The 15,244-nt window shown below is 44.9% G+C and overlaps 1 protein-coding gene across 3 annotated transcripts in view; it reads left to right on the forward strand.

Moving 5' to 3' along the window:
- Positions 1-536: 536 nt before the first annotated feature.
- Positions 537-15,244, forward strand: part of LOC102017580 (actin-like) — a 42,820-nt gene continuing 28,112 nt past the window's right edge. For 2 of the 3 annotated variants that reach the window (XM_013513883.1, XM_013513885.1), the window contains exons 1-2: positions 537-590; positions 834-932. The gene's annotated coding sequence lies outside the window, so the exon portion shown is untranslated. Of the gene's footprint in view, positions 591-833; positions 933-1,475; positions 1,713-15,244 lie in introns of those variants that run through there. The other variant, XM_013513884.1, reaches the window with a different exon arrangement.

Consider the following 15,244-nt stretch of genomic DNA (forward strand, 5'->3'; position numbering starts at 1 on the left):
GAGAAAGCCAGGTTCCAGAGATCCTGATGTCCTCCTGACTGTGGTATGCACCATACACCGCAAGATGTGTGTGGCGCATGCTCAAAGAGTCACCTCTGTGCCCTGTCCACATCAGACGGCCTGCTGTTTTGGCCAACTGCTAAGATATCTGCTTATAAGGTGAATTTAGTAAATCCCTCCTCTGCCCTTACCCACTTCTCCTGCCCCTCTGCACATGTGATACCCCCACTGTCTCCTGATCTGCTTTCCCCTGTGCAGAGCTGGAGCACCTGTCTCCCAGTAGCTCAAGAGGTCCTTCCATTTCCAGGCAAAGGCTGCAGAGTCTCCTGAGGTCCCGATGCAGGACAGATCCCTGGAGGGACACACACTCCAAAACAGTTATAAGGTAGACATAGAAAACACAGAAATGCAAACATAAAAATTGAAAGATAATATTCTGGGGCTACCTCAGGCAGGGGCTGATGTCCCTCCAGGGTGAGGCCCTGAGGTCAGGAGTATTACAACACAGTGCAATTGTTGTGTATAATGACAGCCAAGCCACCAAGCAAAGCTTACCTTACACCCAGCACCCTGCTAAGGAGGACAGAAAGGTTTGTTGTCTGTCTTGGCGATGCCAGGAGGTTTTAACGTGTTGTGTTCCACAGGGTGTCCACTAATTGTTTACTTTAGTAATACGGAGCTACTTTTCCTTGAGGGAGAGATGGAGGGTGTGGATGGGTGTGTTACAGGTGGTTTCCTACAGCGCTTTGTCTCTGTCACTCTGGTTTGGCCTATACATGTTCACTGTTTAATCAAGATCTTTCAGAATCTTTTATTATTATTACTTTGAATAGGGAGGGAGCATGACCCTAGGCAAGACCAACCACTGCTGAATGAACCTGAACTGAGAATTCAGTCAACAGATGCTCTGACTCTACACTGGGAGAGCAGAGGTGAGAGCAGAAATGTTGCTTCCGGGTGTTTTGAGAAGCCTGAGCAAGGAGTACTGCGGGAATTTCATTTCTAGTGGTAAAAGTTAATGGTTTTGTGTTTTCTCTTGGTGCTTTTTTTTTTTTTTTTAACCTCTTTATCCAAATGTTTAAAACAGACTTCTTTCTGGGGAAATGGAACCAAAGTGTTTCCATGGCCTCATTTAATTTCTAACTTTGTTATTTTTGGTGGATGTGTGCTCACATGCAGCTCTAGCACCCAGTGTCAGGGGCTTCAGGCACAGGGCCTGGCACGGATCTGGGACCAAGCAGTCCACACTTAAACCGAGGTAGTGTTTACCAAGCAGGATGCTCCGCTTTGCTCCGCATGTGGCTGCTAAAGGAACGTGCATTGAATATTCTTCCAAGGATACACTTGAACTTCACAAACTTTTGCTTCTCTTACCCATGACACTAACCGGGCTGCTTTCCTTACAGAGGTCTTGGCCTGACCAAGCAGAGCATGGGGTTTACAGGGAGGAGGGGCTCACCAGTACACTCTTCCTCTGCCTCCTCTCACCTGGACCTCCCAGCTGGGATTCTGCCATATTCTGTGTGGAACACTGGCGTGGCTCCCAGGTCATCAAGTGGCAGAGGTGAAAGTGGAGGTCGATCAGTGATGATTTTAGTCCAGCACCCAGGAGGCATCTGTGCCAAATGACCAAACTTCGGTCTGGATGGTGGGCTCAGGAATGGATGCGAAAAACAAGCAAACAAACAAACAGAAGCGGGATGCTGTCTGAGGTATAAAATATTGTAATTAGTTTTATTTGTCATCTTAACTGGAAATGCTAGAGCTCCCCAAGTTTAGAAATATCAAGAATCTTTTCTGTTCCAAAATAACACGTGGCACATAGCAGGTATGTGTATTAGTCAGTGCTTACTAGAGAAACAGGTTCAATACAAGATATGCAAATATATAAGAATTTCCGAGATTGGCTCCCATTGGCTGCCCACAGAGTCAGGAAAGGGCAAATGGTGTGTTTGGGTTGGAGACCAGAAAGATCCAGTGAAAGGCCTGGAGCTCACCATAGTGTTCCGTGCAAGTGGCAGGAGGCCAAAGGGTCTATGCTGGAAGCCAGGAGATGATACTTAAGGTAGAGTGAAGACTGGAGCTCCTCCAAAGAAACAGAAGTGAGCCCTCTTTCTCTGTATTCCTTTTATACCATTTAGGCAGCAGGCCCATTGGTTGCTGTCACTCACCCCCAGTGAATCCCAGCAAATCTTCCATAAATTCCCTCAGCCACACCCAGAACTACGCCGATTCAATTTAGTTGGGTGTTTCTTACTCAAGTTGACACAATCAGTTAACTATCACAGTATGTAGCAATTTTCTGAATGAAAGAATAGAAATGCAATCCAAGCATAAATCTTTCCCAGCTACAATAACTTATCATCATAGGGGTCTCAGCTGGACCACTCATCCAGGAGAGAGCAAACTTTTTATGAAAAGGGCCACACTGTAAACATTCTAAGCTTTGTAACTGATTACCTCAGCCATTGCAGTGGGAAGGCAACTATGTAAATCACACTTTTCAGTAAATCTCTACTTTTAAGACTGAGGGTGAGCCAGGCATGGTAGCTCACACTTGCAATCCCAACAGTGTGGGAGGATGAGTCAGGAGGCTCTAGCCTGGGTAACCTAGCAACTTAGCAAGATCCTGTCTCAAAATAAAAAATAAAAAAGGGCTGGGAATGTAATTCAGTGTGAAGGACCTGGGTTCAATCCCCAGTATCATAAATTAAATTTAAAAAGGAGCTGGAGGCGTAGCTGTGGGTACAATCCCCAGTATTGATAAAAAAATAAAAAGACGGGTGGCCAGATGTGGCCCTCGGGCTGTAGTCTGCCAACACCTCTCCTGGGTTCACTTGCTGCTCTTGCAGAACAGACGCGTCTTTAGATTCTTATGGGACCCAGAACTAGTTGTTTTAATTAAATATCTATCTATCTATCTATCTATCTATCTATCTATCATCTATCTATCTAAACTGCCTCTCTCTCTATTGTTTTTGCCACCTCTTTTGGATTGCTATATATTAGGGTTATGTTTAAAGGCTGGAAATGCCAACAATACTTAAGAAGGAGCTTGCAAGTGGCAGTCTCCTTCCCAGTTCTTGGAGGTGAGAACAGGCTCCATGAGCACTGCACTCTGATGAGCAACCACCAGGGGGCAGCCGCTACACACGCGGTTCAAAGGAAGTCTCAAAGGTGGTTACATTCCTGGGTGCGTTGTGTGGACCCATGAGTACAGGAACAGGGATCGGGGTGGAACAGACTAAACAAGACGCCATCTTCAGGGGGTTTTGTGATTTTGGTATGTGCTAAGTGTGTTACTTAGGCAAGTAAATAAGTCCAAATATGTATGTGCTGGGCTGGGGTGCAACGCAGTGGAACGGTGCTTACTGCGCATGCGCGAGGGCCTGGTTTCCACCTCCAGCACCAATTAATAAATACATATTACATATGTGACATAATCGGGACTAAGCCAAGTAGCTTAGGGAAGAAGTCCAAAGTACTTAAATAACTGACCAACTTGTTTAGAGGAGAGGCTGTGAGGGAGGAAAACGGTTAGAACTCCTCTGGATCACCCAGAATTTTCTCTGACCCCCGGTGCACACCCATCAATTCCCCCAGATAGATGCTGGCACCGTCCCAACAGGAAAGTGTCGCAGCTCTCTGTAGCTCTTTAGATGCCCCCCCTGGGCTCAAACGTACATGCAGGCCCCCCTTGCTTCACTGCACTTTGCTTTATGGTGTGTCTAACGTGTGGCACATTTCACAAATTGAAAGTTTGTGGCAGCTCTGTGTCGAGCAAATCTGCCGGTGCCTTTTGTCCAACTGCAGTCTCACTTTCTGTTTCTGGGTCACATTTTGGTAATTCTTGCAAAATTCCAAACTTTCTCATTATTATAATACTTCTCATGGTGATTTATGACCAGCAATCTTCAGTGTTAATATCGTAAATATGGGGAGGGCACCATGACTATGCCCATATAAGATGGTGGGGTTTTTTACTGATGTTTTGGTTGGTTTTGCAGTACTGAGGATTGAACTCAGGGATTTTTCACTGAGCTATATCCTCTGCCTCCTTTATTTTTTGAGATAAGACCTTGCCACATCACTAAGTTGCTGGGCTGGGCTTGAACTTGTAATTCTTCTGCCTTGGCCTCTTAAATGTGTGTTCTGACTGCTCCACTGACTGGCCACTGCCCTGTCTCTCTCATTCTCTTTCCATAGCCTGCCCTGAGACACCACGACATTAAAATTAGGCCAGTTGGTAACCCTAGAATGGTCTGTAAGGATTTGCATGAAAGGAAGAGTTTCACACCCCTCACTTCAGATCAAAAGCTAGACATGATTAAGCTGCAGGAGAAGGCAGGTTGGAAGTCAAGAAAGGCAGGTTCAAACCCAAGAAAGGCTGAAAGTGAACCCTCTTGTGCTTGCTAGTCAAGGTGTGAGTACAAAGGAAAGGGTTTAGAAGGAAGTAGAAAGTGACAGTCCAGTGAACACACAAATGGTACAAAAATGAAGCAGCCTTGTTATCAATATGAAGAAAGTTCAGTGATCTGGATAGAATATCCAACCAGCCACAACATTCCCTTACACCAAAATCTGGAGCAGAGCCAGGCCCCAGCTCTGCAGTTCTATAAGACACACAGGCTAACTTTGAAGATATCAATATGTAATACAACCACCATTGTTAATTCCCTACCACTTTGTTTGTAACTCTGTATTGTCTGTATTGTGCTTGTGATATGTTGTAAAATGTTGTATGTCTGTTAATGTTTCCCTCCTTTTATCTTTAAAATAAATAAATAAATAAATAAATAAATAAAAAATAAAAAAAGAAAATCCAGGAAAAAAAAAAAAAAGACACACAGGCTAGGAGGCTGCAGAAGATAAGTCTGAAGCTGGCAGATGCTGGTTCACAAGGTTTAAGGAAAGAAGACATCTCCATAGCATAAATGTGAAGTAGTGAGTGTTTATGTAGAAGCTGCAGCAGGTTATGCAGAAGATCTAGCTGAGTCATCACCTGACCAGGGACTGACACTAGTCAACAGATTTTCAGTGTAGACTAAGTAGTCTTATATTGATAAAAGATGTCATTTAGGATTTCCATAGCTAGAGAGGAAAAGTCCATGTTTGTCTTCAAAGGACAGGTAACCTCTCTTGTTAGGAGCTGATGCAGCTGGGGAGTTTAAGTTGAAGCCAGTGCTTATTTCTCATTCTGGAAATCCTGGGGTTCTTAAGAATTAGGCCAAACTGACTCTGCCTGTGATCTATAAATGGAGGAAAAGGGCCTGGATGACCACATATCTCTTCACAGCATGGTTTCCTTTGAGACCCGTTGCTCTGATGGAGACGGGCAAGAAAATTTGTCTATGTCTGCTAACACAGCATGCCTTCTCTAGAACAAGGCTCAAGAATCATGCTTGTCTATCCCTGCGTAGTATTCCAGGAGCATGAAATACTACACAGCAGTGAAAATAGAACACAGCTATTATCCACATCAAACTGCCAAGGATGCATGAAATAAACTAAGTTGCAGAAGAAACACACAGGGTGATTATTTCTTTCTCAGAAAGCTCAAGATAAGGCAAAAACAAAACAAAAACAAATAATATCTCCTTTATGGATAGATATATCTAGGTGGGATAAAACTGTAAAGGAGGGCAAGAGAATTGTTGACAAACTTTGTGTGCTAGTTGCCTTTAAGACAGCAAGTGACCTGATAGAAAGCGATAAAAAAGTACAAAGGATATTCAGTGTCTTACATGGGATGGAGGCTATTCATTCATTTGTTAAAACAAGTGGTTGTTCCATATATGTATGACATATATCTTGTTATACACCATAAAACAAAAAGTATAAAATAAAAGATAAAAACAGCTTTTCGGGAGGCAAGGAGAGGGGTCCAGGTCAGGCCATGAGGATTTGCTATGTGGTTTCCTAAGAGCTCCAGTAGGAAAACTACAAATGCTCACCCTAGCCCAAGAACTATAATCTTGCAGTTGATTTGGACATACAGCCACAAATAGCTGTGGTCAGAGGTGCTGGCTCCAGAGCTCAGTGGCTTAAAGCAGAGGCACCTGATCCCATGCAATGTCCATGAACTGCAGCTCTGATTCCTCTGTGGACCTTGGACCCCCCAGTGATTCTGGTCTGGTGAGAATCCCCTGAAGGCCCCACATGCACGGTCACTGCCTTTGTACTTGTCCAACTACTGACTGTGGCTCCCTGAGCCTGTAGCCTGGCTGCCCAGCTCTGTAGCTAAGCTTATGCTGGTAGCCTTGTGTATGCTTGTTAGTGAGATCAGCCCCAGATGTACATGCCTGGCTCTTCCTCTTCTCAGGAAAGCCTGGCTTTACTTCCCAAGCATGGGGTTTGCCCTGGTTTGCCCAGGGTGGGGGGTAGTTTCTGGAACATAGTTCCTCCTATGTTAAAACTGGGGGAAACCAGACAAACTTGAGACAATTTGATTACTTCACCAAGACTTTGTGCTCACATATAAAAGGTTGGTTTTGTTATGATTGATTTTGTACCAAAAGAGCCCTGTAGACATTACCTCGTCTGCCTTTCCTAAATACTTTGTTTTGGAGTGGACAGAACAGAGGCTTGATTTCATTCTCTGCAGCCACAGAGAATTCTCTCATACACCTCCTGCTAAATTGTGGCTGTTGGAGACTGTAGCTGCCTCACTGAGAGATCTCAGGGGTCTCTAATCTTGCTGAGGGGAGATTAACTTAGGAAAAGAAGGTGTGAAACCAATTATTATTCTCCAAAAGGCTAGAAGTGAGAACAAAAGAAAATGCTTTTAAAACCAGAAACCAACAATCACTGTAGATTTCTGAAGCCATAAAGGTTGCTTTGGCGGTCTTACCTAGAAGCAGCAGGCTTCAGAACCACTTGGAGGGCTCCTTAAACTAAGACTGCTGGCCTCACCCCTGGTGCTTTGGATTCAGCAGATCTGGGGTGAAAACTAATTGTTCTGTTTCTAACAAGGGAAGCTGATTCTGCTAAAGTGGGAACCACACTTTGGGAGCTATTGCCATAGTGTTGAAAGCATTAAGTCTAATTAAGTTGTCAAGCTTTGTCTATAAGGATCACATAGTAAATATTCTAGGCTTTGCACACCACTTGCTGGCAACTACTCAGCTGTGTTGTAGTAGACCAGGAGCATCCATTAGATAATACATAAATAAATGAACACCAATGTGTTCCAATAAAACTTTATTTACAATCACAGACAGTGGGCCAGATTTAGCCTCTGAGCTGTCATTTGCCAAACTCTGGTTTAGAGGTGACTTGTAATAACCTTCATAGCAGCTGTGCATCTTCATTTTCCATCTTTGTTTTAGAGAGCAGATGACTTCAGGCCAGGTGACAGAAGGTGGGGGAGGTGTGAGAAGGACCACTGATTTGAGTACAGAGGCAGTGTAAAAAGTGTAGCAGTCAAGTTTCGCTTCATAACAACCATCTCAAGTCTGTGACTTTAGCAACAAACACCATATGTTATTCCCCAGACTGTGTTTCAGCCATGGGGTCATCCTGGTCCAAGCTGGTTTGGCTGGGCTGCCTGCATTCTCTGGGTACTCTTGTGCCCTATGACTACCATAACAGCAAGTCATGTGGTGTGGATAATTGACAGTGATTTTACCCACTAGTCTGGCAGTGGGTGGCTGCAAGCTGGGCACCTTGGTTCTCTTCCATGTGGCCTCTCTTTCTCCAAAAGGCTAGCTCAGAACCCCACAGCGGTCTTAGCATACCCAGGAGAAAATTCCCTCTGTGACTACAGTCAGAGCTCATGCCTCACCACTTTCATCCCATTTTATTGGTTAAAGGAGTCACAAGACCAGCTCAGGTGTAAGAATGGGAACGTATACTCCATCTATACTAGGAGAAGCTGCTAAGGATTTACGAACATTTGCAGTGTCTGCTCAGATGGAAAGCCAGAGCATGGACTGGGGCTGCTTGGCTTCAATCTTAGCTCCTGCAGTCACTGACTGGAAATCTTACTTCATATCCTGCTTTCCTTTTTGAAAAAATGAGACAAATATTACCCGACCTCCAGTGGTGGCCTGATGTGGCCTAAAGGAGCCCACAAAGCCACAAGAAAGCCCTGACCCCATGACCAGGGCTGTTATATCCAGTGAAACACTTGTGACGCAGTGCTGGGTGTAGGGCTGAGGACACACAAATGGCTGGCAATGGGGCTGTCACACACTCCTCCAGGATGACCTCACTCTCTCTGCTTTTCCTCTCCACTGTCTGTACTCTGTCACATCTTCCAGTCAGCTCGCAGTCCACTTCCGCCTGTGTATAGCCTGTAGCACATTGAACTCACTGAACTAATGTTTTTTTGTTTTGTTTTGGCCAGGTGATTCTGTCCTATGGTTGGGAATCCTTTGGAGTATAAAAAGAGTGTCTTGCCAGGGTCAGTGTACACGGAGGCCCCATAGGGGACCTTCACTAGCACCCCAGGCATATCCAGTCATACCACTTAGATCACCTGGGGCACACTTTTCCTTACATTCTATTCGATGCTCCAAAAGCCACCAGCGCAATTTCTCAATAACAGAATGACCTTTAGCAGGAAGTTTGTAAGCGTCAGTTCCGTTTATATCCCCTTACAGTTACATGTGGCCTCTTTTCTGTGACACTGCCACATGGATCTTGTTACAATTTGCTTAGGAAAAACAAACACTGGCACATTCTGTCCATCCTGTTCACTTTCCTGGAGAAGGACAAATGCCGTTCTGCATCCTGAGGGTGTTAGAGATGTACAGGCTCTGGCTGTGTTGAGGGGTGGAGGTGTCCCCTGCCCCTGGAGAGACCTGGGATCTTGCTAATGTAAATGAATGCCAGGGATAAAAGTCACAACTATTTAGCTTAAAGATTTCAACAGGCTTTGTTTTTCAATGTTAGAATTGGGCAGTACTTCATCCCGTAAAGTAGAACAAGTGCTTCCATGAACTTGGAAGAAGTTGGTTTTATAGACAGAAAAGGGGCTGAGGAACGCAGAAACCAAGAACAAAAAGCAAATTGTTCATTTCAAAGTTCCTTTCCCCATTGGGTGGGGACAGGGGGACAGAACAATGGGGAGATAACTGGCTGGAGACTGGCTAACATCGGGTTCCTTCTGGTTACCTCCTAAAGATGAAGCGACACTAAAGCAGGGGGTTTTCATTATCGTGTCAGTTGAAACTGGCCAATTTAGGAAACTTGTCTGTTACCTCACCTCTGATTTCTAGGAAGGTCAAGTAACAGCTTAGTTTTAGTGTGGTGACAGGAGAAGTTAGCCTGGGTGACTCCACCTCATTTTTAGCCTGGTCCGTGGGGCCCAGCCTGGGAGCTTAGTCCAGAACAACGGCCTCCTGTAATCTTAACATGAATTAGCATGCAATGCACATTTATGGGACTGAATTATACTTTGTTTATAGGAGGTGCCAAGAGGGTAGAAAGTCTGTATAGACAGCAAGCAAGTACATCATGTCTCTTTTCATAAGCACCACATTGAGCTACATTCTTTTCTAACCAATGGATTAAATGAAGACATAGTTGTCTGAATTAGAGAGGTATAAGTGATCCAAAGACAGAAATGACTGTCTATCTATCTATCATCTATCTATTTATCTATTTATCATCTATCTATCTACCTACCTATCTATCATCTATCCTCTCTATCCACTATTGCTATAACTGTCACTATCATTCATCCTTCCACCCATCCGTCCATCCATCCGTTCATCTTTCCTCCTACTCATCCACCCTTTCATCCATCCCTCCATCTACCCATCTATATTAGCTTTCCCATTGATGGGATACAATACCTAACACTTACAATTTAAAGGAGAGGTTTCATTTAGCTCACAGTTCAGGAGACTCAGTCCATGGTTAGCAGGGTGTAAGGCAGAAACATCATGGTAGAAATATATAGTGGAGGAATGCTGGTCACTTCATGACAGTCAGAAAGCGGAGAGAGAAGGGAGGAGCCAGGGAGGCAAACATTCACCAAAGGCAGACTCCCAGTGACACACCATTTCCAACTCAGCCTTACTTCCTAATAGCACATTTACTTATGAACTCATCAATGGACCTATCCACTGATGAGTGCAGCACCCCCGTGACCCCATCACCATTCAAAAGTCCTACCCTTGAACACATGAGACATTGGGGAGGGGATATTCCATATCTAAACCATAACACTATCTGTCCATTCATCCATCCATCCATCCATCCATCATTTATCCTGAGGCTCATATAACTTTTACAAATACTTCAGCTTACTGACTTATTTTCTAATTTTAAGCAAACCAGTCCCTCCTCCCACATACACTTCCACATTACCCAAAATATCGTGGTGCTAACTCCTCGATACCATGATTCTGATTCCCCTTAGGTGTTTATGGCAGCTTACAAAGCTTGAACCTTTTTTTGGCACTGGGAACCAGACTCAGGACCTTGTGCTTGCTGGGCAGGCACTGTGATGCTGAGCTATATTCCTGGCCAGGAATGAGCCTTTGTATGAGTGCTCTTCTCTGCAGCCTCCTGACTGAGGCAGGCACAGGATGCACCAGGCAAAGCAGAATCATAGGTGGAAACGTACCTCCTCCTGCACCCATGGCTCCAAGTTGGGGATAGGTCCCTGCTGGTGCAATAGGACAAGATGACGTCTGAGGATGACATGATGTTATGGTGTGTGAGTGGATGCCTACCCCCAAAATCCTAGTGAGCTCAAAAGTGGGACTATTGAAAAGCAATTGAATTATGAGGGCAGTATAGATAACTTGTGGCTTAGGAGGTGGAGTCTGGTTGGAAGAGGCAGATCACCATGGGCTCATCTCTCTTCCCGGCTCTTCCCTTCACTCTCTCTGCTTCTGGATGGCCATGACATGAGAGTAGTTCCTCCACCATGCTCCTTTGTCAAGTCGTTCTGCACTGGAGCCACACACTATGAACCGAAACCCTTACAAACTGTGAGTCAAAATAAACCTCTCCCCCTTTAATTTGTGGGTGTCAGATATGTCCCGTGACATGGAAAGTGACTAAGACACACAGATATGTTGGCATTTCTGATTTCTGTCTCCCTGAGACAGAATTGGTTTAGAACAAATGGTTTTGGGTGAGAATGGATGGAAACAATAATAATGCCAGATCAGTTGTGATGGTTTCCCTGGTGAGGAAATGACTTCAGGGACTTGGGAAATCTGGGTCTGGATCCATCCTTGGACTTGTCCTCCCACCTGGCTTTGGCGGGTCTGTGTCATGAAGCTTCCTCATTGCACACCTGTGGTTCTCAGCCAGAACCGCTTCACACACTTCTTGCCCCCACATGAACATTTGACAGTGTTTAGGGACATTTTTGGTTATCAGAGCCAGGATGCTGCTGAGCATCCTACAATACACAGGACAGTCCCACAGCAAACATCCAAGCGAAGAATGCTCCAGAATCAAATGTCAAGTGTGCCAAGAGAGAGAGATGCTACTTTACAGGTTCACCCAGAGCTGCTTGACTCACCTAACTCCCCCTGGCCAAGAAGTTTCTGGCACCTTCCTTCCATATGGGTGACAATGTTATGCTGCCATGTTGCTACGCTACCGTCATAATGCAATGCCTCAGCTGAAGTAGATGATGTCCCCAGGCAGAAGAGGAGTCTGGGTCAGTTTTGCTTAGAAGCTGCCTGTAGACCTGCTGTGTGAATGAGTGGAGGAAATGCAACCAATCAGGATACAAACCATGGTGAGGTGCCCCCTTGTACCTGTTAGAACTGCTGTGAAAGCCAATAACAAGTGTTGTTGAGGTGTAGGGAAATGGAATATGTTAGTGCAACCATTACGGTAAACAGCATGGGGGTCCCTCTGAAAAGCAAGACTAGAAATGCCATAAGACTCAGCAGCTCACTTCTGGGATATAGCAAAAGGAAATGAAGCCAGGATCTCAAAGAGACACCTGCTGCTGTGATATGAATAACCTCTAGGTTCAGGTGTGGAAGCTCAACCCCACTGTGGTGGCCTCTGGGAGGTAACAAGAGTTCTGCCCTCCGAAAGGGTTAGCACTTTGTGAAGGCGCCAGAGGGAGCCAGTTCAGGCCCCATTTAGCAATTCCACTGTTCTGCCAAGCGAGGACACACAATGTTTGTTCCCTTTTGGACTTTCAGTCCTGTCTGTCATGGAGGACGCCCAGATGACACTATCCATGAGGATGTGGCCCTCACCAGACACTGACCCTTGGACTCTCTAGTCTTCTCCTCTACTTTTGGGGAGGGACATAGTGGAAATTTCAATGAAAGGATATAATGGCCAAAGATGGGGATGAAGGCCAGTGGGGACAGATATGATGGGGCTTCAAGGAGGAGGGTCCACAGGGGTAAACACTGTCATGTGGATACTGGGCAGGCTGTGCAGTAAAGCCACAGGCAGGGCTTAGGAGGCTCATGTGAGGCACCTGACCCAATCATCGGGCTGTCAGAGAAGCCTCTAGTGTCCATTCCTGAGGTGCTATAATGTGATCCACTGGTGGCACTGTTGGCCTGGGTGTCACCTCTGTGCCTGGTTCTGGAGAAAGTTGGCTATTGAGGTGATGCTCTGATTGCCCAATTAAAATTATCTAGAACACTTTATCAATCAGATGCAGGTTTCTATATGCATAGTTTCATTCCATGTAGCACAGCAAAGAGCCTACGTCCTATCTGGTAGGAATGGTGGGATGTGGAGGTACATACTCACCCGGACTCAACAACTCTTCTTGTCCTGTTCAGTCGAGTTGTCTGTACATGGACACCACGTGAAGGAGGGGACCATTGTTCTGACCCCTAATAGGCAATAATCTGCTGGTGATCTTTTATTTCTAAACCATAATTTATTAAGTGATAGTAGCAATTATTATTGTTTGCCAAACACATACTACAGGCCAGGCACAGCGCTTACTTAATCCCACACTCTGTTTGATAGATGTCCCAACTGAGACTTCTTGGTGTTGAGTAACCAGAAATTCAGCCCGGCTCTCCTGACTGGACCTTTCCCCTCCCCAGTCAGCCTGTGGCTTCTCACTGTAGCACATCGTCTCTAGGCTGTACCTTCTGCAGCTCTGTGGAATCGACTCTGCCTGATTCTAATGCTGTCAGTTGCCTGGTCAACTCCACACAGCAGTAATCTTAGCGTGGAGTATACGTTAATCATATCCACAGTTTTACTTTTAACTCAGACTCCGACATCAGTTTGGGGAGATCCTATTGGCTACAGCATGTACTTCCTGCCTCTCCCATGTCACCTACATCCAGGACATTTCTCCCTTTTCACTTAACAGCACAAGCACTGAAACACATCTACTGTTTAACTGCAGATAGTCTGACCTGTGATTGAGTTGTTCATCAGGATAAGGCAGACAAAGTAAATTTTAAAAAGAAAAGGAAAAGGAAAGGAAACATCCTGAATGCACATGCTTTGACAGCTCTGCCAAACCCCGTGTAAAATTTTTGGGCTAAGTTCAAAAGGAAATTTTCAAGTGCATAAAAAGACCAGGCATTTTCTTTTGGTCATTTAAATAATAGATGATAATAACTACTCAGAAGACAAATAAAGGAGAGCAAGGCGACTAATAATGATGCTAATTAATTGATTAATTAGTATGGAGCAGTGGTGGCAAGCCTATGGCATGCATGCTGCAACCAGCTGTTTGTCATCACTTAAAGTTCCAAGAGGTTTGCCAGCACTTATCTAAGGAATAGAATTAGGGTCTAGCATGACCTCATTTTAACCATGATGTCTACAAGGACCCCATTTCCACGTAAGCTCCCCATCACAGATACCCTGCAGGGTGAGGACTGCCACATCTTTTTTGTGGGGATACTCTTTAACCCAGAAGACTCCTCACTGGGCCTTTTTCCTCTGCAGCTCCCCCCGACCATGCTAGCATGGACAGCCACCACCCACTCTGCCCCTGCTCTGGGGTCCTGCGGTGCTGTGTGACCAGCATTTGGCAGTGCAGTGTGTGCCAATACTCGCCAATACCCCATGCTAGTGCAGACAGACACAGACAATTGTATGGGAAGAAAAGACCAGCCTTCCAGGGCTGTGGGCACACCCTTCTGAAGTAGCCAACACCACAGGATGGGGAGCAGGCGATAGGAAAGATGACAGTGACACTGACCTCTGCAGATGAGAGAGGAGAGAGAAGAGGATGGGATGAGATGAGAAATGAGGAGGCTGAGAGTGGATCCACCCCTCAACTTCATGCTCAGTGCTCCTCCTGGCTCCACATGACACCTGGGGTGGGGTGAGACACACAGGTGTGGCACTGTTGAAATTCTGGGGAAGGCTTGGCCTGGGGCCTTTCCAGACTTGCCCTGGAAGCCTCCAGATCCAGAAAGTCTAACACCATGTGTGTTAAAGATGGCAAAATTGGAATACACAGGCCAGGAAAGCAGATAATGACTGAGGATTTGAGTTGTCAATGGATGTGGCTATTTTTGGCAAGGTAGACATCTTATCCTTGAGAATTGCACATGTACCAAAACTTCCAACAACATAAGAATAAAGCAATGACAAATCATGCATCTGATGAGGGCATCTTATCCAGAGTACACAAAGAACTAATAAAAAAAAAAAACTAGCCTAATTAAAAATAGGCAAAATAATTTAAGGAGATATTTGTTTAAGAAAAGCTATATCAAAGGGAGATATACAAATAAGCACATGAAAAAATACTTGACATATTTAGCCACTAAGGGAATATCACAATGAGTTATCACTTCAAACCTATTTAAGACGGCCATTTTCCTGTAAGAAGTCAGACAATTACAGGTGCCCGTGAGGCAGAGAAGTCAAGTGCTACCACACTGCAAGTGGGAATGTAAAATGGCGTGGCTGCTTTGAAGATGGGATGGCAGCTCCTTAAAAACATTAAGCAAAGTATTATCATCTGTCCCTGCTTTTCTACTTCCAGGCACACCTCTAAGAGGAATGAAATATGTCCACCCACAAATCTGTGCATTGATTTTCAGAGCAATACTAGTCACGGTAGTAAAAAAGTGGAAGCAGCTTAAGTGTTCATTTCCTGATTAACAGATAAACACATTATGGTACATATCTGCCACAGGATGTTAGTCAACCATGCAAAAAGAAGTATTGACGTGTCTCAGCATGGATGCACCTTGAAAACAATATATTGAGTAAAAGAAGCCAAATCTGAAAGGTCACGTATGGAGTGATAACATTGATATGAAATGCTCAGAACAGGCAAAGCCATAGAGGCAGGAGGTATTGTTAGCGGTTA

The sequence above is a fragment of the Chinchilla lanigera genome, unplaced genomic scaffold, assembly GCF_000276665.1.
Source record: "Chinchilla lanigera isolate Chin_1 unplaced genomic scaffold, ChiLan1.0 scaffold00021, whole genome shotgun sequence".
Lineage (NCBI taxonomy): Eukaryota > Metazoa > Chordata > Mammalia > Rodentia > Chinchillidae > Chinchilla > Chinchilla lanigera.